The 23654-nt window shown below is 38.8% G+C and overlaps 1 pseudogene; it reads left to right on the top strand.

The window, feature by feature from the left end:
- Window positions 1-17928: 17928 nt before the first annotated feature.
- On the top strand, window positions 17929-19116 carry LOC101605324 (annotated as a pseudogene).
- Window positions 19117-23654: the final 4538 nt, after the last annotated feature.

Raw genomic sequence — 23654 nt, 5'->3', positions numbered from 1 at the left:
AGCCATGCATCTGGAGTTTGATTGCAGTGGTTGGAGGCCCTGGTGTGCCCATTCTATCTTTCACTATCTCTCTCTCTCTCTCTTTCACTCTCTTAAATAAATAAATAAATGTTTTTTAAAAAGATTCTATGACTTATCTCATTACCTTACAGATACTTGCTCCACCATGTTTATTTCCATTTAATTCACAATAGCTTGGGAATGGAACCAGCCTAGATGTCCCTCAATTGATGAGTGGACAATGAAGATATGGCACACTTATACAATGGAGATCTACTAAGCGATAAAGAAAAATGAAGTTATGAAATTTTCAGGAAAATGGATGAATCTGGAAAGGATTATACTAAGTGAGGTAACCCAGGCCCAAAAAGTGAAGCATCACATGTTCTCTCTCATATGATTGGACTTCTATGTGAATAGGAAGAAAACTCTGTAGCAAAGGCCAGTAAGCTAAAAAATAGATATAAAGGGGAGATAAAGGAAGTGGGGGTACTTAGTAGGATGGTGTTGTATATATGTAAGTAGAATAATAGATAAATGGGGTGAAGAGGTCAGGGGAAGAAATTGAATAAAGGAAAGGTGGAGAGAGGGCTAATCAAAATCTAAGAGGATATAAATAAGTCATATGGAAACCTACTTTTTTGGACAATGAAACACTCAGGAGCCATAGATTGTTGCTAGAATATTTTCAGTGCCAAGGATAGGATACCTTCCAGTGAGTTGTTGGCTAGGGAGGCCCTAAATGCCCCCAAAACATTATAGGCCATTGCCAAGGCCTTTGGTTTCCCACCAGGAATAGATGCTAAGACCCAATTGCTGAAGACTCCCCATACTTAAGCTTCAAGGCCACTGAGAAATCCTGCTGGAACTGAGCTGATAACCTCCTCCATGTAGACCACCTGACAGAAAGCTGGAGGAAGCCATTCTGCATGCAGTTCAATGGGAGAAAGAGAAAACACCAGTGAAGATACTCAACAGTGGACAATGCAAGCCTTATATTTGGCCAGCCAGGCCCAATGAGCCAGCAGGTGCAATAGTGGCACGTCTATCATGGGGGAAACTAAGTACCCTCTAATTGGACTGGAGGCCCGCTCCATGGGAGGGAATACATCCCTGATACTGAAAACCTACACCAGCGGTAGTCATGAGCCCTACGGGTGTAACAACTGCTGCTGTCTGGATAATCTATATACTATACTTATCAAACTGCCAAGTAAGCACTCCTCTTAATGTTCATACCCTTATATTAATGCTACTCTCACCTTTGGTAGAGAATCTTCTCTTTCAGATGGCAGTGACCTTGGGATGACTCAGAATACATAGTGCTGGAAAGAAGTGACAGGAATGCTCAGTACTGCAATATCTCTATCACACCTTTCAAGGCTCAGGGTCTATTGTGGAAGAGGTGACAGAAAGAATGTAAGAGCCAAATGAAGGGTAATATTCCTTATAACATGCTCCCCCCAGACACAAAATGGCTGGGATATCCATGACCTCACAGTGCCTGACACTACCAACACCCATTTAATAGGAGGAAAAGATGATGACATCAAAATAAAAGAGGAACTGATGGAAATGAGGAGGGGATATGATGGACAATGGAGTTTCAAAGGGGAAGGTGGGGGGAAGAGAGGTTATTACCATGGGATATTTTTTTATAATCACAGAAGTTGTTAATAAAAAAATTGAAAAGAAAAAAATATTTAAAAAAAATGATTCTAGACCAATGAAACAAAATCAAGGACTCACACTTTGGGTTAAGTAACTATAGCTACTTGATATTTGACCAAGGCCCTAACAGTGTACACTGAAAAAAAGGACAGTATCTTCAATAAATGGTGCTAGACAAATCGGATAGCCATATGCAGGAAAATGAAACTCAATCCACACATCTCGCCATGCACAAAAATCAAGTCTATATGGATCACAGACCTCAATATTAAACCAGAAATCTGTGACTACTGAAAGAAAAAATAGAAGGAGGCACAGTCAGTGTGAGGGCAGGTTCAGTGATCTGGAGGGAGTAGGCTGGACCCATTTCTTCCTCCTCTCACAGCCTGGGGTTCAGTTCCCTGCTTGATCACTGTGTGGGCAGGCGTGGCTGTCTGGAGTTAATAGGCCAAACCCATTTCTGCCCACTCCCACCACCTGGGTCTGAGTTCCCTGTGCTGACAGTGTGAGGGCAGGCTAACAGTCGGGAGTAAGACTGATCCACTTCTAGTCCCCTCCCACAGACCAGGTCTGAGTTTCCTGCATGATCAATGTGTGGGCTCCTTCCATCTCCCTAGTCTAGGTTGCCTACACTGGCCCATATCCTGGAGGGCTCAACATGAAGTAGGCCAGGTCCCTGTTCCCTTATTCCTCCTAGTCCCCTGGTTCTGTAAGTCCCATTGTCCCTTGCTTGGGGAGGCCTAACTCCTGTGTGAGGTATGTAATCAGGCCTATTGCTCTGGTATCTTGACTAGACACTAAGTACAAACATCCCTGTTCACCTGAGTCAGAGGGTGACATGGGCCAAAGGATACAAACTTGCTTCCTCCTCGATAAAATAAAGAGTCTTCCTAAAATGGGTAGACAACAACACAAAAGAAGGCAATGAAAGTCAGAAAACTGAGATCTCTACCAAGGATGCCTAGTCCCACTACAGAAACCATCAAAGAAATCATAGAGAAATCAATAGAAATTCATTCCCAAAATGAAAACACAGTAACCAACGAGACCCTGATTTAAAAAAAAAAAAAAAAATCACTGATCTTAAAGCAAACTATTAAAGAACCAACAATTTTATCAATGAAATTGAACAGAATCACCTCCTAAAGCATTCAGCTTTTGACGGTAGATTTAACTTAATGGAAGAAAATGTTAGAGCTCTCCAATGATAATAAAAACACAACCTAGCAAAACTTATGAGACTCAATGAAAGCAGTCATAAGAGGGAAATTCATAGCCCTAAATGCCTTCATTACAAAGATATAGATATCAAAAATCAATAGCCTGACTGTGCAACTGAAGGTGCTGGAAAAACAAGAAATATCCAATCCAAAGAGCTCCAGATGGAAAAAATAAAATAAGATTAGAACAGAAATTAATGAATTGGAAACTATGAAAATAATTTTTAAAATAAAAGAAAGGAAGAGTTAGTTCTTTGAAAAAATAAATGAGATTGACAAACCCCTGGCCAAAGTGATCAAGCATAAAAAAGAGAAATCTCAAGTTAACAAAATCAGAAATGAAAAAGGAGAGATCACTACAGAGTCAATGAAATGGGAAGAATTATCATGGCATAATTCTAAAACCTCCACTCCACAAAATTAAATAATCTGAAAGAAATAGATGAATTCCTGGACATATACCACCTACCCAAACTAAACTCAGAGCAGATGAATCTCCTAAACAAACTATCACATCCATACAAGTTGAAAAGGTATTCAAAAACTTAACCCAAAAGAAAAGTCCAGGACCAGCTGGCTTCTCAGTTGAATTCTATAAAACTTTCATAGAAAAACTGAAACCAATTTTTTCTCACACTATTCTGCATAATCAGAGACCAGGGAATTCTCCTTGACTCCTATTATGAAGCTAGGATCACCCTAATACCAAAACCAGATAGTTATGCTACAAGAAAAGAAAATTATAAGCCTATATCCCTAATGAACTTAGATGCAAAGAAACTGAGCAAAATTCTTGCAAACCAAATTCAACAAAACAACAAAAGCATTATCCACTTTGATCAAGCAGGCTTCATCCCTGGATGCAGGGATGGTTTAACATATGGAAACTGGTCATAAATAAACTTAACCATAAGAACTACATGATCATCTCAATTGATGCAGAGAAGGCCTTTGACAAAATACAATACCACCTCATGACCAAAACACTGGAAAGAATAGGCATGGAGTATCTCAATCCAATAAAGGCTATATATAAAGCTCCTACAGCCCAAATAATACTTACTGAGGAAAAACTCATGGAGTTTCCACTGAAATCGGGAACAAGAGAGGGGTGCCCACTCTCTCTCCTGCCCTTCAACATAGTCCTAGAAGTACTAGCCCAAGCAATAAGATAGGAGAAAGAAAAAAAAGGGATTCAAATTAGAAAGAAAGAAGTCAGATTAGCCCTATTTGCAGATGACATGAACCTATATATAAATGACTTGAAAGTCTCCATCCAAAACTTCTGTTGTTGTTGTTGTTGTTGTTAATGTTGTTTTTGAGGTAGGGTCTCACTCTAGCCAAGGCTGACCTGAAATTCACTCTGTATTCTCAGGGTGGATTTGAACTCACAGTGATTCTGCTACCTCTGCCTCCTGAGTGCTGAGATTAAAGACATGTGCCACCACACCCTGATTTTTAGATTTTTTTTTTGATTTTTCGTCCACCCCAAGACTTATAAAAATGATAAACTCCTTCAGCAAAGTGGCAGGATAGAAAATCAATGCACAAAATTCAGTAGCTTTTCTATATGCAAAGGACAAATATACAGAGAAAGAAATTAGTGAGGCTGTCCCATTTTCAATAACAACAAAAATGTTAAATACTTTGGAATAACATTAATGAAGGATGTGAAGGAACTATATAATGAAAACATAAAGACACTCCAGAAAGAAATAGAGGAGGACTTCAGAAGATGAAAGGATCTCCCATATTCCTGAATATGTAGAATTAATATTGTGAAAATGGTAATTCTACCAAAAGAAATATACAGATTTACTGCAATGCCAATAAAAGTACCAGCATCATTCTTCACTGAGACTAAAAAACTGATCTTAAAATTCATATGAAATGGCAGAAGGCCTAGGCTATCCAGACATATCCTCACCAAAATAAACACTTCTGGTGGTATCACCACACCTGATCTAAGCTATTTTACGAAGCCATAGTCACAAAAACAGCATGGTACTGGAATAAAAACAGAAACATAGACAAATGGAACAGAAGACCAATATTTTGGGCAAGCAACTACAGCTGCTTGAGCTTTGACAAAGGAGTCAATAATGTAGAGTGGAGAAAAGACAGCATCTTTTTCAAATGGTGTTAGACAAATTGGATGACCATATGTAGAAAAATGAAATTAGATCCAATCATTTTGCCATATACAAAAATCAAGTCCAAATGCATTAACAACCTCAATATAAGACCTGAAACACTTCAACTTCTGGAAGAAAAAATAGGAAGCATGATCCATGATGCAGGACTAGGAGATGACTTCCTGAACAAAATTCCATTATCCAAGGAAATTAAATAACTCAACCAATGGTATCTTATGAAGCTAAAAAGTTTTGGACAGACAAACTTACCATAAGCAGAACTAATAGATTACACACTGAATAGGAGAAAATTTTTGCCAGCTATAACACTGACAGAAGCCTAATACCTAGAATCTACAAAGAACTCAAAAAACTGAACAATGAAAAATCAACAACCCACTCCATAAGTGGGGCAGAGAACTAAACAGAAAGTGCTCAATGAAGAATTAAACAGGGGTGACACACACTTAAGAAAATGTTCATCATCCCTAACCATTAAGGAAGTGTAAATTAAAACAACTATGAGATTCTACCTTACCCCAGTAAGGATAGGAATCATTAAAAAATCAAATGAAAACAAATGTTAGTGAGGCTGTGGAGGAATAGGAACCCTCATTCACTGTTGGTGGAAATGTAAGTTGGTACAACCACTGTGAAAATCAATTTGGAGACTCCTGAAAAGGATGACTATAGAGTTACCAGCAGCCCCTGTTATTCCTAACTGGGGATTTACCCTAAAAGTTCCACAACTCAGTTCAGAGATATTTTCTCAACCATGTTTATAGCTACTAGGTTCATAATAGCAAAAAGCTGGAATCAACCCACGTGGCCAACATTGGATCTATGGACAACCAAGATGTGGTATATCTACATGATGGAATTCTACTCAGCAGTAAGGAAAAATGACAGATTGAAATTAGTAGAAAAATCATTGAACATGGAACAGATCATTTTAAGTGAACTCACACAACTACAGAAACACAACGATCCCATGATTTCACTCATCTGCAGTTCCTAACCTGGATTAGTCCAAGTTGCTAACATAAGTGAGTATTATCTTGAGGCTTAGACAATAGGGATGTCAGGGCTTAGGGAAGGGGAAAGGGTAGGAGGGGACATAACTTCTGAATCCAAATTGAACTAGTACCATAGAATCATATATCATGGAAATCAGACTCAAAGGTGGAACCCTCAAGAAAAATCTTAGAGGTAGCACCTGAAATGAAGGGACCTGGAGAGGATGAGATGAAACCTAACCTCAATTTCTCCTGTTTCTCTTTCTTCTCTGGCTTTTTTTTTTCTTTTTCCCTTGGCACTGGCTTATAATTCCCTGTACCAGGATGGGTTCTACATCCACAATGAGCTATTGATCAAAGAGACCTATTAGATCTCCTAAAACAAACAAGACAGACTTCTGTCAGAGCACTTGATTACTCACTAGAGGTTACTGGTAAGACCCTACTGCTGAAGATGCCAATCACTGTTGGCATGGGCAATGTAAAGCTCTGACTGGAATCCAGAGGAGAGCCAGTCCTCAGATATCATTAGCCCATCAAGTGCTGGAAGGTGCTACATGCGCTACCAGGGGAAAGTGGCCAACATCTGTCCAAGAAACTCAAAGCCTAAGTGACTCAGATGCAAAGAACCTGACATGATACTCATACAAGTGAAGTACTGGCACACAGTCTTGGTGAGTAACCAACTGCACGTGGATTGGCAAACAGATACTCTCAGTGGAAAGGTAACCATATCTGGAACTAAGAAACAAGTCAGAATCATATCCAGATAATGAGTTTGCTTTCCATTGTCAAGCTCCCACTAACCTTACGCTATAAAACTGTCTAAACCCTTTTAATTGTCTCTAAATTAATAATGGCTATCCATTTCACTAGCACTGTCTTCACTCCCTGTTGGAGAATCTGCTTCGCTTTTTCAGATGGGAATCAGGCTTGAGGATAAATGACCTAGAACACTCCACCCTGGCCCCATCTGAAACCACAGAGGAATTGGAGAAATGAGCAAGAATGCTCTAAGTTAAGCTGATATCAGCACAAGGGTGATGGAGAAAGATACTGAGGATCCTCAGAACCTACCACACCAGACATCTAGATGCTCCTAAGTGCCCATCACTGAAGTAGAGTTAAAATGTTCCCAGCATGACTTGTGGAAGAGAGGGTGGAAAGATTGTTAGAGGCACAAGTTGAGAAATTTTGTGCAGGGACATTACCTCTCCCCTGTAACTGACTGCTGCCCCATAATGCATGACCCACGATCCCCATGCGGTTGACCTGTATCCTCAGTGAAGATGGCCTCTTCAGACAAGGGACAGGGAGGAGGAAAAGGGCGGTACAATGTGTGATTTTTACATACAAAATATGTCCATATTCAATAATAAAATATATATTTGAAAAAAGGAGGAACTTTCCATGAAATAGGACTGGAATAAGACTTTGTATATATAATCCAAGTAGATAAGGTACTAAAAAATATCACTCAGCTATTGGGATTTCATGAAGCTGAAAAGTTTTTTACCACAGGCAAATATACAATAAGCAGGGCCAATAGATTACCCACAGAATTGGAGAAAATTTTTTTCTGCTATCCAACTAATGAGGCCTAACTTCTAGAATCTATGAAGGACTCAAAAACGTAAACAATAAAAAATCAAAAAACTCACTCACAAAATGGGGCAGAGAACTGTACAGGGAGTTCTCTAAGGAAGAACTACAAATGGCAAACAACATTTAAGAAAATGTTTAACATCCCTAATCATCAGGGGAAAGCAAATTAAAACAACAAAGAGATTCCCCCTGACCCCAGTAAGGATTGCAAACATTAAGGAAAAAAAAAAAAAAAAGATAGTGGCAAGGATGCAGAGAAATTGGAACCCTCATTCACTATTGTTGAGAATTTAAGATGGTACAACCACTATGAAAAGCAATATGAAGATTCCTAAAATGGTTAACTAGAGTTATCAACAGATCCAGTTAATCCCTTACTGGGCATTTACCATAAAAGCTCAGCATCTCAGCTCAGAGATATTTGCTCAACCATGTTTATAGTTGCTCAATTCATAACAGCTAAGAGCTGGAATCAACCCAGATGTCCATCATTAGATGAATAGATAACCAAAATATGGTATATATATATGATGGAATTCTACACAGTAGTCAGGAAAAATTACACAATTAAATTTGAAGAAAAATGATTGAACTTGAACAGACCATTCTCAGTGAACTCACCTAGTAACAGAAAGATAATCATTGCATGGTCTCACTCATCTGTGGCTCCTAACCTGAATCTTCCTGAGATGCTGACATACCAAATAAGCATCTTGAGGACTGGACAATTGGGAGGGTGGGATGGAAGGGGATGGTAAGAATTGGGGGAAAACAAAACTGGACCCAAATGGAAATAGTACCATAAAATCCTAGTTCCTGAAAGACAGACTAAAAGGTTGAACCTTCATTAGGTCCTTAGAGGAAACACCTGAACCACAGGGCCCTGGAGAGTGTATGACGAAGACTAACCTTAATGTCCTGTTCCTCTCTCTCATCTCTTTCTCTTTTACATTACCTATCTTTTTCTTCCTTCTTTTCCTGTGCTGCTGGCCTGTATCTTCTACTACCAGCATATGGTTAGCATCCACAATGAGCTGTTGATCAGAGAGACATACAAGGTTTCCCAACGAAGACAAATTTCTGTCAGAATACTTGATGACACACCAAAGGTTAATGCTAAGATCCTACTGCTGAAGATACCATATGCTGGTGGTATGGAATATGGAGTGACCTGGCTGGAATCTGGAAGAGAGTCATTCCCCAGACAGTTAGCTTGTCTAGTGCCAGAAGATGCCACATGAGCAACTGGGGGAAAATGACCATCTATCCAAGCAACTCATGGTCTAATTTACTCAGCAGCAAACAACCTGATGTGATGCTCACACAAGTGTAATAGTGGCACACAGCCATGGTGGGTAACCAAATACTCTTGATTTTGCTAATGGATCTGCTTAGTGGAACAGAATCCATAGCTGGAACTGGGAAACAAGTCAGAACTACATCCAAAAGATGAGCCCACTCTCCAATATCAAGCTCCCATCAATCATTGGCTAAAAGAGGGCCTAAACCTATTAAATTATCTTTCATATAATAATGGTTATCACATTTAGCTGATGTTGACCTCACTGTCCATTGGAGAATTTGCTTCTCTTTTCCAGATGGACACAGAACCTGAGGAGAAAATCAGCCAGCCCATCACACCTCACCAGACCCCCAGCTGAAACCACAGAGTAACTGGGGAAATGAGTAAGATTGCTGCTTTCTAGATGAACTTGGTAAAAGCACAAGGGTGAGAGAAATAGATACAGAGAACACTCAACTCCTACAAAACCAGATATCCAGAGGTTCTCAAGACCTCATTACTGAAGTAGACCTGAAATGAACCCAACATGGCTTAGGGAAATTCTTGGAAGAGAGGGCAGAAAGATTGTTACAATGGGACATTATGCACAGAGACATTGCCTCTTCCCCATAACTGATAAGCCTCATAACCCCAAAATGTTCAACCCACATACCCTGATGAGGAGGATCCCTGCAAAGGGGGTAGGACAGGGAGAAGGCTAATGATGGTAGTACCAACATGGCTGTGTATACACTATGTACATAACTAATAAAAAAAGATTTCAAAAATGTAGCCAAAGAATGGAAATCAAAGATTACAGCAAAGACACATATGCCAATGTCAATTATACACTATGTTGCTCATGGCCTTAAAATATTCAAAATCAAATATAATACAAAGATAACCTGATCAAACCACCACCCACATGTATGTGCAAATGTATGTATAAACTTAGTCATTTTTCTTCATCTATAAGTTCGTATGTGTGCCCTCTTTCTTTTTTTAATATTTTTATTTATTTATTTATTTGAGAGAGAGAGAGAGAGAGAGAGAGAGAGAGAGAGAGAGAGAGAGAGAGATACAGAAGTAGGCAGAGAGAGAGAGAAATTGAGAGAGAGAAAAAGAGAGAGGAGAATGGGCATTCCAGGACCTCCAGCCACTGCAAACAAACTCCAAATTTGTGTGCATCTGGTTTATGTGGGTCCTGGGGAGTTGAATCTAGGTCCTTTGGCTTTGCAGGCAAGTGCCTTAACTGCTAAGCCATCTCTCTAGCCTGTGTACCCTTTTTCTTCATACCATACTCATACATAATATATACAAACATATTGAATAAAGGTAATCAAATGTTAGATAACTGTGTTTTCTAATAGCTTAAATAGCATGTATTACCTTAATCAGAACACAAAAACACTTATTTGAAATGAAAAAAACTTTTTTAAAATTAAAATTTTAATAATAATCTTCATGTTAGAATTTGCTGATAATTACATGAAGAAAGTAATTTCTTACCCTTTCTGAACAGTTCACAACTTACAGTTTTCTAGAACGTATGAAAATAGTGGATTTTTGTTAGCAACTAGAAACAAGGCCTGCATTATTATTTTGAGTATGGGGATTACTTAATCTAAAATTTCTTTTTTTTTAATTTTTATTAGCATTTTCCATGTAATCTACAATTTCTTGTCATTTGAGGGCAATTTAATATTTTCTTTCAGATAATAATACTTAAATTGTTCTACCTGCATTTTTTTAAAACTCTAGCAAGTTGTTGATTTCTTCATCATTAAAATGGATTTTGGAGCCAGGTGTGGTGGTACACGCCTTTAATCCCAGCACTCGGGAGGCAGAAGTAGGAGGATCACCATGAGTTTGAGGCCACCTTGAGAATGCACAGTGAATTCCAGGTCAGCCTGGGCTAGAGTGAGGCCCTACCTCAGGAAAAAAGAGATGGAATTTGGCTAATAAGCATAAATCAATCAAAACACCTCTCTTCTGCTAGACAAAAACTGCTATGAAAACACAATCCAGTTCTCTGATTTATAAAATGTTGGAATTTTCCTTAATTTACCATTGACCTTTAATCAGAGAATCAAATTAAAAGTGCTTTTAAAAGCACTTTCAAAATAAGCCTTTGGAAGATTGGTTTGAGTTCTTCCATGAAGGTTTGATAAAATTCGGCTGGGAATCCATCTGGTCCTGGACTCTTCTTTTTTGGGAGGTTTTTTATTACTTTTCCACAATGAGCTTTTGATCAGAGAAACCTACAAGGTTTCCCAAAACAATGACAGACTTCTGTCAGAGTACTTGATGACCCACCAAAGGCCAATGGTAAGACCCTATTGCTGAAGACTCCATACGCAGCTGACGCGAAAATGGAATGACATGGCTGGAAGCCAGGAGAGAGTCAGTCCCCAGACAGTCAGCGTGTCTAGTGCCAGAAGGCGCTACATAGGCGACTGGGGGAAATGACCAAGATCTGTCCAAGCAACACATTGTTTAACCTAATTAGCAACAAATAACCGGATGTGATGCCCACACAAGTGCAATAGTGGTACACAGCCATGGTGAGGAATCAATTGCTCTTGATTTGGCTAACTGATCCATTCAGTGGTACTAGACCCTTAGCTGGAGCTGGGAAACAAGTCAGAACCATACCCAAACACAAGCCCACTCTACAATATCAAGCTACCATCAATCACGAGGTATAAGAGGGCCTAAACCTACCATACTGTCTATCAAAAAAGTAAGTGTTATCTCAATTTTCCGGGTGCTAACTTACTCTCCGTTGGAGAATCTGCTTCTCTTTTCCAGATAGATGCAGATCCTAAGAAGAGAGCTGCCCCAACATACCTCAGAAGGGGCCCAACTGAAACTAAGGACAACTGGCGAAATAAGTAAGGGTGATGTTTTCCTGTGAACCGGATACCAGCACAAAGGGGAAGGAGATCAATGCAGAGAAAAATCAACTCCTACCAACTCAGAGAGCCAAAGCCTCAGAGGCCCCCAACACTTCAGCACTGAAGCAGACCAAAAATGAACCCAACATGGCTCAGGGAAATCTTGCGGAAGAGGGGGCGGAAAGAATGTCAGAGTTACATGTTGGGTCATGATTTGCAGAGACATTTATCATACTAATAACTGGGGGCTAACTCCACAATGCACAACCCATTTTCATTAACAAGGAGGGTGTAATGGGAGGGGGTAGATCACAGATGAGCCTAAATAATGGTACCAAACTGCCTGTATTCACTGAAAAGAAAACTAATAAATTAAATTAAAAAAAAATAAGCCTTTGGGTCCTGAGTAGATGGACAATCACATTGCTACATATCTCAAATGCACTTTCCTCTGTGTGTATGCAAAAACATGACCAAAGGCAGGTTTCTCCTATCAGTGGACTATACACTACTTAAGTTTAGAACAAATAAGCCTTTCAGTATCTGAATTACTTAATTGCCTTTCCCCTCTGACCTTTCATTAGCAGAATCGAAGAGGAAAAAAATTCAAAGGGCCTCCACAACCCTAAACTTAAAAGCATCAGAGAACAGATTTTATGCAAAATATTTCCCTGAGGCTAAAAGGGTGAGATCACAAAATCTTTCTTGAGCTTCTTAGAAACTTAATTATTTGTCTTGGTGTTTTCTGATAAAATAGAAGTCAGACTATGAATGATAATACTCTCTAGATTAGGGCTAGCTTGTCCATTAAGCCAAAAGATAGTGTACATTTATGAAATTAATGACAAATGATCCTTTTTCTATATTAACGCATTACTGTATTCAGCATCATTATTGATCCCTAAAAGCCATTCTTTGTGCTAAAGTACTTTAACCCAGTGCCATAATAGAAAGTTCATTAGTGACCTCAAGAAATGATGCACACAGGCAAGAGGGAAAAAATTAAAAGAGGTATGTCACAAAGAACAATTTTTTTAAAAAAAACTGGCATACACTATTCTACATCCTTCAACAGAATTCACATATTACAGAAAGAGCAATCTGAAGTGTGTGCAGATTAGGTTCTACCCAAAGCAGCACAATTCAGACTTCCTGAAGGGACACTGTAGTAATCAATCCTACTTAAGGAGATGGGAAAATAGTGGTAGTATGTTAAAATGTGTTGTCAGTAGACCTCAGATCAAGCCCTGGAAATCTACAAATAATGAATTTAGAGAGGAAGAAGGTGTCTCTGTATAATGCCATGATTCATTTTTACCTAATAAGGTGTAAGATACATTTTAGCAGATGAGAAAAATCATTTACTCCTGAATTAGTAGCCAACAACGAAAGCTAAAATCTCAAATCTGGACTGTACCATTCTAAAAAAGTAAAAGAAAGATTTTCATCCAGTGCTTTTTACAAATGGCAGGGTGTGTGGTGTGGTTAATACCAAGACAGAACCAACTGTGTTCTTCTTTCCTGTATCTGCATAAAGGCCTTGGGTTGGATTTCCTGCTTTTATATTTTTTTCTTATTAATATTATGTTTAATAAAAAACTTTAATATGTTAGCTTCGGTGTAAGAATTTGGGTATATGAAAAAGAAAAACATTTCAGTCATGCCAGCAGAACACAGTGTGCTTGGTTCCAGACCTAATATAGTTCTTCAGATAACCATGCAAAGCACCTCTGACTACAGATCAACATCTTTTCTTCCTCTCTACCTTACAAAAGTCTTTCATACTGTAGTTGCTTTATTCTTAAGGCAACAGGATTCATGTATTTTCCTGCTACAATTTAGTCAGGAATTAATAAGAAGTAATAATATATCAGTTAGAAATCAAGCTTAGATACTACTCAGAGGATGTTCAAGAGAATATGCTGGTCCTGTGGGCCGTGACACTTGCAAAGGAGTGAAGCTTCACCATCAGCCCTAACTTCAGAACCTCAGTCCATAATCTCACCTCACTATTCTCATGATCCTCCTTCAAGTCTCTTCAATCATTCTTAGATTTATTTCCAGTGGGTTTTTATTCAGCAAGAAATTCTAGCTGAAATCAAGGCCAAGTGTGAGTCATTACAGGATTTATTGGCAGTGTGATCATTCAGTGTGAGCACGTCCCTTGCCTCCATTATATTTCTGCTCCTCTTTGGAGGGACTAATGTAGCACTGTTATATTCTCTATGGGAAGGGATGTCTTCATTTTCTAAACCAGGAGCAAGGAAAAGCACACAGCAGTAGATGCTTTTGAAATTTCTAGATTATAGTACAGAAAAGTAAATTGAATATGGCTAAAATGCTCATAAATTCATTGTTAACAGTCCTTATAAATCATAGCTTTCACTTAGAGAGGTGTTAATCTAAACCAAGAAGCTAATTGTGCCACAAATTATGGTACAAATAACTATGGAATTAATAGACTGGAGAATAAAAAGACACTAAAAATTCTTAAGTACTTTGTGGTTTCACTTTATAGGTAAGGAAATTTAGGAAAAGCCACAATTAAGTGTCTTACTTACAGGACAAAGAAATCATAGCAGGCAAGTAGTAAAAAACACAGCTTCCTGAAATTCCCCACAACATACTCTAAGTAGGTAGTTCTTGCAGACTGAGACAGTTCTTCATTTTAGCAAATATTTCATTGATTCTAATTTAGAATTTGTTTGAGAAACAAATAAATCCACAAAACTCAGGTTCAGGCTCAAGATTACTTATTTCATACTACAAGGTTTCTGACTTTAAGGAAAGTATTAAGCCAAATGCTAATAACAGGGTTATTAATCCAAATTCCTAAGTGAGGACATTAAATTTCCTAAGTGTCACTGAGTTTTGGACATGACATTCAGAAATTAAGTACCTGACTGACACAAAGGTCACTTTGCCTTTGTCCACATTATTGTGTTTATGACAGCAGAGAAGAATCACTAAGATCTGATTCGTAGCTTGAATGGAATATATAGTTGGAGCTTAAAAACATGTTACATGGGCAGGAACAGAACTTCTGACTGGTGTTGAGATTTACAAGGACACCACCACATTGAGCAAACACTAGCTGGGAAGACATGTGATGCAACCTTTGATTGAATGGTCTTAAATGAACTCTGGCTTAAAAACAGTGGTATATTTCTCTGCAATTAGAATTTATTCAGGAAATTGCAACAAATCACTAAACTATGTTACCTTATATACAAACTTAAAAACTAAAATTTTGACAAAATAGACATCTGGACTCATACATGAAAGGTATAAAATAATGTGTCTACAAAGGAGAAAAAAATCCTCTATGCTAAACAACTTTCTGATTTACCTTTTAGAGCCAGAAGCCCCTGTCCATTCTACCATGATAAACCATAAAAATGCATTGTAAAAATATGTTAACTATGAAAAACCTTATTGCAAAGCTTGATTTTCATAATGAGAAAAAGCATTTATAAAGTTTAGAATAATTATCAGAGTTTTACAATTTAAATAAACAAAAATATTTTACTCTTTAATTACGCATTATGGTATTAAAATGCCACACTACAGTAGATAAAAAGTTCATTTTCACAAGAATATTATTCTATTATAAGAAAGTAAAATGTCAAAGTTGGAGGCTTCATTCTACTACTGATTAAAACCTCCTAAGCTTTTGTCTGATTCATCTGTACAAATATCAAGGAATCATCAAAGAATTTAATTAAGTCACATTACAAAAGCATATTCAAAAGGCAAAACATAAAAAATACAGGAGAAGATCTCAAGAAAAGGGACTGAGCCCTTGGTGGGTATATAAATCAGTATGATTGTTACAGACAGAAGAATGGGTTTTTGCTTAAAACTGAGGTAAAAATGTACCCTATGTTAAGCTAGCTCCTTCTGAGTATGTATGCATGCAGAGCAAATGAAATCAGTCTACTGAAGAGATAAGTGCATGCTTGAGTTTACTGACACTATTCACAGTAGTTCTGATATGGAATCAACCAAGGTGTTCATCAGCAGATGAATGGGTAAAATGAAATGTGCTGCACATCTACAACACAACATTGTCACAAAAAATAAAATACTCTCATTTATGACAAAATGGATACACATGAAGGACATACGAATAAAGGCAAGCACAGAAAAAAATATATGTTCACATTCAGACATAGAAGCTAAAAAACTTCCTTTCAAAAAGAAGAGAGGAGGCCAGTGATTATTAGGGGCTAATAGTATGGGGTAGCCAGGATGGAAACTGAAATTGGATGCAAGGTATCAAAACACAGCTAGAAGGAACAAGAATTGTGATCTATAGCACAGTAGGACAAGTAAATTTTACAACAATCTGTTTCATAGCTTTAGAAAAGTAGAAGAGCACTATGTCCTTAAGCATAAAGAAATGATGACAAGAAAATGCCAAGGCCTCCCATTTGATCACCACATGTTGTATACATTTATTGAACTATCATGCTGTACTCCATAGAATCTATAATTGCTATCTGTCAATTGGAAATTTAAAAAAAAATCCCTTCCTCACTTCAGCTAAAATCCAAACCAAAATTCAAGTTGTTATGTGCATTTCTTGGGCTCACAACAAACATATACTTCTCCTCAGTGGCCTCCAGGGTAGTGCTCTGAGGCTCCCTGTGCACACTGTGATGAGATCACAGAGCTGATCTCCATAAACAAAGACAGTGCAAACAGATGTCCCTTGTTCTGTGGCCTCCTCAGTAACAGTAGATGTAACTTATGAGAACCCTTTAAAGTTTTAAGCTCGAAAAATTAAGTATTTTACAAGCCACGAAGTTGTCTTTTTAAAATCTCACCTACATTTTAATCTTTGTATGAAGATATATTTGTGTTTAAAGTATGTTGTGTGCAGGGCATGGTGACACACACCTTTAATCCCAGCACTCGGGAGGCAGAGGTAGGAGGATTGCCATGAGTTTGAGGGTACCCTGAGACTACCTAGTGAATTCCAGGTCATCCTGGGCTAAAGCAAGACCTTACCTTGAAAAGGCAAACAATAATAATAATAATGATAAAAATAAAAAAATAAAGTTTCTAGTATAATTATAAGAAGTTATCAAACTTAGGAAAAAGTTTCAGCTGTGGCGTACAGTGAAATACGTTCCTCTGATATCTGCCACCAGAAGTCCTGCTGTCCTCTGATAGTCAAGTGTCCTGGGACTCGTTCAGAAAGGAGCACCTCTGTGTGGTTACTCCTGCTCTGAGATGTGCTCTTGAACTTGAGAGCCTCTGAGAGCCTACTTGCCTCTTTACCTTGTGCTGCAGAGTCTCTAAAAATTACCAACTTTTCTCCAACGTTATGTTGTACTATTCACACCTTTACATTCTGTTCTGCTCCTTTTCCAAAGGACAGAATGATAGACAAGCTTCCTTTGAGGAGAAAGCATATTAAAATGCAATGTCTTGACCACCTCTCCTTCAATGATGCTAGTTCAGAACATGAGGTTATTATGAATTTCAAAATTCAGGTTTAAATTTCTTTAATTTATGTGCCTTTCTTTCATCACTTATAAAATAAGCTAGCAAATGTTTCATTGAAAATGATCATAGTTATTTTTGCCCAATAGAACATAGTTGTTAATAGAGTTTTAAGCTGTATCAATCAAGTAATTGTCTGTTAGTGGGCAGTATATAAAATCTCACCCATAAGCCCCTGTATTTGAGCACTTGGTCTCCAGCTAGTGGTGATGCTTTGGGACATTAGGTACCAGTTTTGTTGCCATGCTTTCTCTGCCAACAGAGAGTGTGCCCCCTGAACCATGAGCCACCATTAACTTTCTCCTCCCCAAAGTTGCTTTTGTCCAGTACTTTGGAACAGCAAAGAGAAAAGTAACTGATAAATTTTCCAACAAAAATGTTAAGAGGTTGTGTCTACTTACCCCATCGCTCCCTTCTGAAAGCCCCGCGGAGTGGCTGGGGGCGGGGGGGTGGGGGGAACGCTTGGGCCCATAACCCTAGACCCAGCAGGGCTGAGGGAAAGCTGAGCCACCAAACCATCCTAGGGATGAGGGGGAAGATGCGGCCCCAGGCACAGAGGCAGGCGAGGACAGAGGGCCTGGTCCAAAGACAATGGCCCCATGGGACTGGAATGAGATTGTTGACCGCTTTGATGACATGAGTCTCTCAAGGCCCTCCTCCGTGGTATCTGTGCCCATGGTTTTGAGAAGCCCTCTGACATCCAGCAGTGAGCCATTCTTCCTTGTATCGAGGGTTATGATGTGTTTGCTCAAGCCCAAGTCTAAGACTTGGAAAACAGCCATATTTGCCATATCAATTTTGCAGCAGATTGAATTAGATCTAAAGGGCACTCAGGCTTTGGTCTTGGTACCCACTGAAGAATTGGCTGAGCGGATACCAAAAGTGGTCATGGAATTAGGAGATTACATGGGTGCCTCTTGTCACGCCTGCATTGGGGGCACCAATGTGCGTGCTGAAGTGCAGAAGCTGCAGATGAAAGCCCCCCATATCATCGTGGGTACTCTGGCCAGGAGTTTGATTTGCTTAACTGGAGATGCCTGTCTCCCAAATACATCAAGATGTTTATACTGGATGGAACTGATGAAATGTGAGATTCATGGACCAGCTCCATGACGTATTCCAAAAGCTCAACAGCAACACCCAGGTAGTTTTGTTGTCAGCTACAATGCCTTCTGATGTGCTTAAGGTGACCAAAAAATTCATGAGAGACCCTATTAGGATTCTTGGGAAAAAGGAGGAGTTGACCCTGGAGGGTATCCGCCAATTTTACATCACTGTGGAAAGAGAGGAGTGGAAGCTGGACGCATTTTGTGACTTGTATGAGAGCCTGACCATCACCCAGGCAGTGATCTTCATGGATACCCCGGAGGTGGATTGGCTTACTGAGAAGATGCATGCTGGGACTTCACGCTTTCTGCTGTACGTGGGGACATGGATCAAAATGAAAGAGATGTGATCTTGTGGGAGTTTCGGTCTGGCTCTAGTGCAGTATTGATTACCACTAACCTGCTGGCCAGAGGCATTGATGTGCAGCAGGTGTTTATGGTCATCAGTTATGACCTTCTCACCAACAGGAAAAACTACATTCACAGAATTGGCCGGGGTGGTTGTTTTGGCAGCAAGGGTATGGCTATTAACATGGTGACAGAGGAAGACAAGAGGACTCTTCCTGAAATTCAGACTTTCTACCACACCTCCATTGAAGAGATGCTCCTCAACTTTGCTGACCTCATCTGGCTGGGGTGGGGTGGGGGGTTGCTGTCTGCCTCATGGCCCTAGCTGGGGCTCAATCCTGGAGGACTGAGGAGCAATTGCAGGGGGGAGGGAAGGGAGCCAAGTATGGACATCTTGTCTTTTTCTTTTCCTTTTCCTTTGAATAAATGTGACTTTTCGAGGCAAAAAAAAAAAAAAGTTAAGAAATCTCAACTCTAGTTAGTCTACGTCAAAGTGAAGCTTCAGTTGTTAAATACTGAATAGTGTACAAAGAATAATCTGGGCTGGAGGATGAAATACTCACTGAGGTATGGCCTGAGAGAGTTCAAGGCAAAGGTAAATTTCAACTGTACTTTGAAGCAGGAATTCAGATAGTTAAGTGTAGAGCAATTCTGAGTAAAAGTGTAGAAGAAGTAATCGTATGTGGCTTATTTGGGGCAAATCAGTTTAATTCAAGTTAAGAATTTATTTAGAATCAGACATGGTGGCACATGCTTTTAATCCCAGCACTTGGGAAGCAAAGGTAGAAGGATCACTGTGAGTTTGAAGCCACCGTGAGACTACATTGAAACTACATAACGAATTCTAGCTCAGCCTGAGCTAGAGTGAGACCCTGCCTCGAAAAAAAAAAAAAGAATTTATTTAGTAGATATGGTTATGAAAGTAGATTCTCTCAAAGATAGTAACTAATAAGAACCTTGGGCTTGAGAATTTTTCTAAAGAAAATTCTAAAAGTAAGATTTATCAAGTCTTGAACTTCTACAAGTTTGAGTTTGCATAAATGTTTATCCAGCACATAGAATATTAACCAAGTCACAGGTTAAATTGTGAAGTATAAAAGTTAATTAATGATTTGACATCCATCAGTGAATATGAAAACAAACTATATAATTTGCATACCTAAACTAAACTACATTAGTAGTACAGCTTTCAAATCCAGTTTCAGTTTGGTTATTGAAGTTTACTGTATAAATGTATGATCTAAATTCACTCTTTTTGTTTGTTTGTTTGTTTTGCTCTTTTCAAGTTTGGGTCTCACTCCAGGCCTGGCTGACTTGAAACTCACTCTGTAGACCCAGGCTGGACTGGAACTCATGGGTATCCTCCCCTCTGCCTTCCAAGTGGATTACTGGGATTAAAGGTGTGTGCCACCATGCCAGGCTAAACTCAATTTTGTTTAAATTAATTTGCAAAATAGATGTGATACTTTTTTCTTTTTTCATTATTTATTTTTTTACACTGAAACCAGATAATTTTTAAGTTATTACAAGATTTATCTTAGAAAAGCTATGACATTTAAATGTCACCTATATTGACTATAGAGTTCTTCATTTTCAGAAAGATTAAAATACTAAAAATAATATTCCAAAATGCTAATAGATGATGACTTCTAGTGGAGATTCCTGTTTGGTGATATTTCTTCCTTGGTAAGAAATGTACTTTTCAAATCTCCCCTAATTAGCCTGCATTATAACAAACTGTAAGATAAAACAAATACGTTTAACAATACCTGTGCTCCTTGGAATAATCCCCTATCAAGTTAAAAAATGCAAATTAACAATGATCTAAATATTATAATGCTTCTGATTACATGAATAACATTCAAGAACTCAGATCTCTCTCAACTCAAGGCTCTAACCTCTAGAAGGCCCTCAACTTGTCCAGTAAAGTTGTAGCTGAGTTCTGGGCAGCAAAATATTAAAAAAAAAAAAATGTAAAAGGAAAAAAAACAAAAGAGGATAAAGCATGCACCAGCTGTCACTGAGGAGTGCAAAGCTATCATCACACAACAAGTTACCACAAAAGTAGCAACTGAAGCAACTGGCAATTATTTTCTCATGACTTTCAAAAGTCGGGAGCAGGGCTGAAGAGATGGCTTAGTGGTTAAGCGCTTGCCTGTGAAACCTAAGGACTCAGGTTCGAGGTTTGGTTCTCCAGGACCCACATTAGCCAGATGCACAAGGGGGCGCATGTGTCTGGAGTTCCTTTGCAATGGCTGGAAGCCCTAGCATGCCCATTCTCTCTCTCTGTGTCTCTTTCTCTCTCTCTCTGTCACTCTCAAATAAATAAATAAATAAATATGAACAAATTTTGTTTTTTTTAAAGTCGGGAGCAGATTGGCTGGGCGTGGTGGCACACGCCTTTAATCCCAGCACTAGGGAGGCAGAGGTAGGAGGATCACCATGAGTTCGAGGCCACCCTGAGACTTCATAGTTAATTCCAGGTCAGCCGCCTAGACCAAAGTGATACCCTACAGCGAAAAAAAAATAAATAAATAAAATAAAATGTTAGGAGCAGGGCTGGAGAGACAGCTCAGCAGTTAAGGTACTTGCCTGAGAAGCATAAGGACCGAGGTTTGATTCCCTGACACCCACATAAGCTAAATGCATATGGTGGCACAGGCATCTAGAGTTCGTTTGTAGTGGCTAGGGGTTCTGGTGTGCCCTTTTTCTGTCTAATAAATAAGTTATATTTTTTTAATGTTAGGAGCATACACTTAAGATTTCTTATTTTTCCTGTCAAGGTGTTGGCTAGACTGCATTTCTATGGATGGACTCAACTGGGGAACTGGGTAGAATTTGTTTAACTGTGGTTGTTCAACTAATGGTCCAGCTTCTTGCTGGTTATTGACTAAAGGCTTCTTTGATATCCCCTAAGGCTCCAGTGTGCACTTGAAGTTTTTTCCTGTGTGCCCACTGAGTACACCAAGTCAGAAAGGAGAGCTCCTAGAATTAGGATAGCAAGATGGGGCCTTATTTAAGACACACTGGTGGCATCTCATCACCTCTACCATATTCCATTGGATGAAAATAAGTCACATGCCCTAGCTGCACTCTAAGGAAAGGGATTTTACAAAGGCCTGAACTCCAGTGTTCAGGGATCTTTTCCCAGTGCCATACCAAAAGGAACGCTCCTGGAAACAATCACATAGTCCTTCCTCTACTAGCCCATTGCCTATAGCTGCCCCATAGCTGGAAAAGGCAACCAACTTTGTCTGAATTGTCATGTGTCCTCAAACATATGCTATAATAATAATAATAATAATAATAAGGATATGATAAATAATATATATCTTATAATATATATAAGATATAATAATAATAAAAAGGAGCTAATAAATATTGAGAAAAAGAGCTAACAGATCATCTCCCACTCAGAGGTTTTGTGACAATTATATGAGATGAAGGAAATGACAGTATCTAACATTTATTAAGAAGCCATCAACGGGTGTTCTGCGATCACATCTATTACATTTACTACCAGATGTAGTTTCATTAATAGGATAGAAATTAAATTCCCTTAAAAGAAGAAAAGTGTTTTAATATAAGTCATGTTCTTTTCCTCACTAACATTTACATCACAGGTAGATCAATTCTATCTAAATTTCTGGATAATTTTTTATTCTTATAAACATGGCCTACCTGCTAACTCCAGTTTTTTGAAAAAGATGTAACTGTATAATCTTTGTTAATCTCATAGCACTTCACATGGGTTTTCTTCTTAGTACATCCCTGTGAAGGGCCCATTGTTTTCATGTAGTGGGTGAAGTTAATGACCAGCCCACAATTCCCAGAGAAGATATCTTGTTCTGCATACTACAATAAGAAGTTAACCTCCCTGAAGAAAAAATGTGAGTTTATTAACTATTTGCACAAATGTTAGGTACTGGTCAAATTCTATGAATTTTACTTGGTCTGCTCTGTTTGCTGTGTTTCATGTACCCCTCCCCCCACCTCTGCCCAACCCAAAGAGTTTATGAAGAGAAAAGAGAGGAAAGCAAGAGAGAGGAGATTTTTGGTTACTGCACAACTGAAAGGATTCGAACATTTGAATAAGTGTCTGTGAATTTTTTTTTTTTAAGAAAATCACTAGATGGGGCTGGAGAGATGGCTTAGCAGTGATGGCATTTGCCAGCAAAATGAAAGGATCCCAGATAGATTCTCAAGACACATGTAAGCCAGATGCATAAGGCAGCACATGCATCTGGAGTTTGTTTGCAGTGACTGGAGGGCCCTGGTGCACCCATTCTTTCTCTCTCTCTCTCTCTCTCTCTCTCTCTCTCTCTCTCTCTCAAATAAATAAAATGTTTTAAAAAAATAATTAGTGCATAATTAACCCAATATTCTGGAAAAATGTACTTATGTAGTTTCAAAATCAGATACCTTTCCAAAATAGGTTGGAATTAAACTCTTCCATGTCCATCTTCCCACCCATCACTCTGTTACTCCGGGACCTCTGTGATGTGAGTGTTTTCTTACTGGACACAAGGAAGAAATTAGACTAGGTAACATTGTTCTCTGACAATCAGTCTTACAGGCAGTTTCTCCGACTTCCCATTCCCCATCTGCTCTCCTAGTCTTACCCCCTTCCCCAGTCTAGGTCAGGTTACTTTGTGTGTTTTCAGAGTGACACTTGAAGGACTCAGGAACCAGATGGACACCATGACAGGCTTCAGAGTCCTCAGTAGGCCTAAGTTTCTGTTTCCCAGCACGATCTAAGTATTTTTTATCTTCTGGTAAGGGTGGGTGTAACAGTTATTGGAAACTGACTACGCCATACATTCCTGTAGTCATAGATAAATTCAATTCCCCTAGACTCAGCCT

Source organism: Jaculus jaculus, chromosome 2, assembly GCF_020740685.1.
Source record: "Jaculus jaculus isolate mJacJac1 chromosome 2, mJacJac1.mat.Y.cur, whole genome shotgun sequence".
In the NCBI taxonomy this organism is placed as follows: domain Eukaryota; kingdom Metazoa; phylum Chordata; class Mammalia; order Rodentia; family Dipodidae; genus Jaculus; species Jaculus jaculus.
Note: the sequence above shows the minus strand (reverse complement) of the source record. Positions and strands in the feature narration are given on the sequence as shown.